This window comes from Anser anser (genome assembly GCF_964211835.1).
Source record: "Anser anser genome assembly, chromosome: 3".
Taxonomy (NCBI): Eukaryota; Metazoa; Chordata; class Aves; order Anseriformes; family Anatidae; genus Anser; species Anser anser.
In genome coordinates this window covers 51286242-51290489 of record NC_139722.1, presented here as the reverse complement: position 1 = coordinate 51290489, position 4248 = coordinate 51286242, and the positions used below count along the sequence as shown (strand labels likewise).

Here is a 4248-nt window from a genome sequence, read left to right as displayed (position 1 = left end):
AAAGAGAAAGAGAAAGAGAAGAGAGAAAGAGAAAGAGAAAGAAAGAGAAAAGAAAAGAAAGAGAAAGAGAAAGAGAAAGAGAAAAAAGAGAAAGAGAAAGAGAAAGAGAAAGAGAAAGAGAAAGAGAAAGAGAAAGAGAAAGAGAAAGAAAGAGAAAGAGAAAGAGAAAGAGAAAGAGAAAGAAAAAGAAAAAGAAAAGAAAAGAAAAAGAAAAAGAAAAAGAAAAAGAAAAAGAAAAAGAAAAAGAAAAAGAAAAAGAAAAAGAAAAAGAAAAAGAAAAGAAAAGAAAAAGAAAAAGAAAAAGAAAAAAGAAAAAGAAAAAGAAAAAGAAAAAGAAAAAAGAAAAAGAAAAAGAAAAAGAAAAAAGAAAAGAAAAAGAAAAAGAAAAAGAAAAAGAAAAGAAAAGAAAAAAAAGAAAGAAGAAGAAAAAGAAAGGAGAAGGAGAAGGAGAAGGAGAAGGAGAAGGAGAAGGAGAAGGAGAAGGAGAAGGAGAAGGAGAAGGAGAAGGAGAAGGAGAAGGAGAAGGAGAAGGAGAAGGAGAAGGAGAAGGAGAAGGAGAAGGAGAAGGAGAAGGAGAAGGAGAAGGAGAAGGAGAAGGAAAGGAGAAGGAGAAGGAAAAGGATAAGGAAAGGAAAAGGAAAAGGAAAAGGAAAAGGAAAAGGAAAAGGAAAAGGGAAAGGAAAAAGGAAAAGGAAAAGGAAAAAGGAAAGGAAAAGGAAAGGAAAAGGAAAAGGAAAAGGAAAGGAAAAAGGAAAAGGAAAAGGAAAAGGAAAGAAAAGGAAAAAAGGAAAAGGAAAGGAAAAGGAAATCTGATCTGATCTATTCAGTGCAGATGCTGACACTCCTCTCCTTCTCTGAGTGTAGTCTCAAAGCTCATACCAAAACCACAGGCAAAAGCAGGGTAAAGGGGGGGGGGGGGGGAAGTGCACTGTGTGAAAATAGTCTAATGCAAGAAGGAATTGTACAGAATAGTGATGCAAACCTGACAATCCATGCCCCTTTTGGTGCATACTCACCCCCTCCCTTACTTTGACTAACTTTAACTTACTTTACTAAGTCACATTCTAGGCAGTTGAAACAGGCAAGAGTGTCTTGGATAGATACACAGGCTATTCCAGATCTTCTATCCATCTTTATAGTAAATCAATTGAGATGGGAGCTTCACTTTTTCCTTTTTATTTAGCTTGTCTCCAGAGTGACTATTTGTCATAATAATTAACTAGTGCCCAGAGTGCTGGAGCAAACCATTAATAGACCAATAGAAGCATGTTCCAGGAAAACCAGGGGAATTTCACATGTTCCTTGGCTCAGCCTGGGAGGAAAATCACAGCTTTCTGTGAAGGTTGCAGTGGAAAACCAGGACTCTGAAAGAATTTATCTGGCCTGAAGGATCACCAAGCAGCAAACACGAAGCAGACTGAATCTGAAGACAAGAGAGGCTGGGCAGGAAAGAAAAAGTAGCATCTCAATTAAATGGGAGAAAAAAAAATGGATCTCCTAATGTATCTCAGCTGTAGCGCAAGATTTCAGTCTTGCAGGAATTCAGTTTCTGTCACTACAAGATGTCCTGTTTTTTGGTACTTGTCAGTTCATGTCTTTTCTTCTGGTTACCCTATTTCTAAATGAACTTAAGGAAGCTGCCTGTCTTACTGGCAAAGGAATCACACTCCATTTCAAAGCTTGCAGAAATGATGTCAGGGGCATTGAACCGTGTCAGACAAGTTAGACTTTGTTGAAAGCTAAGAACACCGTGTGGGATACTCTTGTGACTTTGCAAAGATTTCTATTGTTTTCTTTCTTAAGCATGAGAAGTAGTGATTGTCTGCTCTGGAATATTCACAGGGATGACAACTATGTGATATGAGGACTGCAGAAAATTAGCTGTTGTTTAATAGCTGTTCTTCTGAGACAAACAGTAGAAAGTTTACAGTCAAAATTTGATCTTTGTTTCTAAAAAAAGATGAGGGTCTCTGAAGTGCTAATCTTACACATTATAAAACCCTAAGCTAACTCTATAAAGAGAATTTGAAATCAGCATTAACTGCAGTGTTCTTGCTTCCCAAATCAGCTATTCTGACTGATGAGCTTCTTCACAAGTTTGTAGCAGTGCAAATGTCCCCACAGTACTTTTGACATTTCAGTCCATTCAGACCTCTCCTGGAAGAATGGCATCCAGGGAAAAAGAAGAAAAATCTCATCCTTTGCTTATTAATATTTTTGTCCTTTATGAGGTGAAAGTCAGAGTCACCTTCTAAGATGGTCATGCCATGGGAAAGATGCTCCCCAGGAGCATCATCTCTATACTATGGGGAGCACAGGACAAGCTTTGCTGCATGCATCATTTCTTGGAGGGATTCCTGACCTCCATCCCAACAAACTCTCCCATCACAGATCTGTTTGAAAACAGTCCTTTCCCCCTGTTTACTAATTCCAGAAAGAGAACATCCACTTTAAGAAGCAGAATTTAAGTGAATCTTCTTGTCTTTTAATAGAAAGAATCAATAAAAATTCTTCCTACACCTTCTGACCAAAAAAGATACAGGCTGGAGGGTAAACAGTCCATGTTAAATAAGACTGAGAGAAATAATTGCAATTCCTAATTGGTTCCCCACACAACTTTGTACAATTTGATCATGTCTTTGCTTAAATGAAATAGTGACTCTTTCAGGATGACCAACATGACACTTGTAGATTTTTTTAATTTTCATAAACAGATTCTGTCAGTATCTTAGTTTATTGAAACCAATTGTCTTTGTCCCGTTTGTTATTCTAAGTAGCACTTTTGTTATTCAGAATTTTTTCCATAGTTTGGAATTTTCCAGTTTTGGTAATTAAACTATTTGCCATATTATGAGATGTGTCTTTACACGCTTCACAATCCTATAGCAGACAAAAAAAAAAAAAAGGGAAATTCTTTTCTGGCTGAAGAGAAGGAGAATGCAATCAAAATGAAAAGAACTTTCCTTCCTATGAATCTTAGGAGATGCAAATATGATGTTACCTGACTGCTTCTTTCCCAGGCAGAGAATAAACAGTCAACCTTCTGGACTATCCCATGTTTCTGTCACTTCATGATCCACCTGAAAAATATAATTCTGAAATCATCTTCAGAATGATAACCTTCAATGGATTCTCCCTAGTATGACTCTATAACTAAATGGTTGACATGAAAACAATGTTTTCCACTTAAAACTTTCTAATTCAGAGGTTTTCCTCCTTGTTTTGCCAGTCCTTGGCACCATAGCAGTATTGTGTTAGTTTCCTATGCATTCAGGAAAGTCCTGTTTCCTTCCTTTCCCCTCCATCCTCCTTTTTCTCCTATTTCAGAATGACCCTTGCACTAGATCAAACTGATGAAGAATATCTCAGGAACTGGGAACTTTCAAATAATGCTGTTATTATTTCAGTACAAGATGTAATTTCAAAAGTCACAAGGCACCAAGAATGAGAGTTCTAATATCCACATAAAAAAAAAAAAAAAAAAGAGCTATGAGTATGAATGGGAAGAAATGAGTCCAATGGGCAAGTTGCCTAGATTTTGAAGCATTGAACATATTAAGAATGTGAATCAAGGGGTTTATTTAAATTTGTTAATGATCTTCTAAGTGGAAGAAAAAATCATGGGTGAAAACAAAAATACACTGGCATCTGCTGAAAACCCCACTCTTTAAGAAGGTAGGAGGCCTTCAGAGACTCCTACCAGTGATTAAGCTGCTTAGATCAGTGGCAGTTGCCTTTGCTTATTCAGCAGTCTGGATCCACCAAGCAAAAGCGGTGTTTCTAAATAAATTGCTTTGCAGAAGCCTTCTCCTTTCCTCCTCACAGAGCCAGGGAGCAAGGGGTAATCTCACTGGCTCCGGACAGCTACTGCTGGGAACAGGACCGTGCAGAAGAGGTAATTTATGTTACGCACTGCCATCTACTGTGTCTCTGGTCAAACTACGACATGAAGCTCAAGCCTAGAAAACATAGAACTTCAAAGAAAATTATCACTGTATGTCAATCCTGTTGTGCTTCAAGAGGGGATTCTACAAGGTTATGGAGAACAAAGCCATATCAATGCACAAATAAATACAAATGCCATATGTTGTTTTTAAAGATCCCAAGTTTTGTGTGGTGAAGGAGTTTGCCTATATTCTTTCATTTGGAAAGTAAGGGTTCAACGTGTATTATTGTATTAACAAATTATAGCCTATACATATAAACTAGAACTATCTTCTGTGCCTTAAGATGCTTGTAAGACGATAT

At 37.2% G+C, this 4248-nt stretch overlaps 1 long non-coding RNA gene across 1 annotated transcript in view; it reads right to left on the bottom strand.

Annotated features, from left to right (window-relative positions):
- LOC310896802 overlaps positions 1–3432 on the bottom strand; it is a 76223-nt gene extending 72791 nt beyond the window's left edge. Inside the window, exon 1 of the long non-coding RNA XR_014581847.1 lies at positions 3002–3432. This is a non-coding gene — a long non-coding RNA (uncharacterized lncRNA). The remainder of the gene's footprint in view (positions 1–3001) is intronic.
- Positions 3433–4248: the final 816 nt, after the last annotated feature.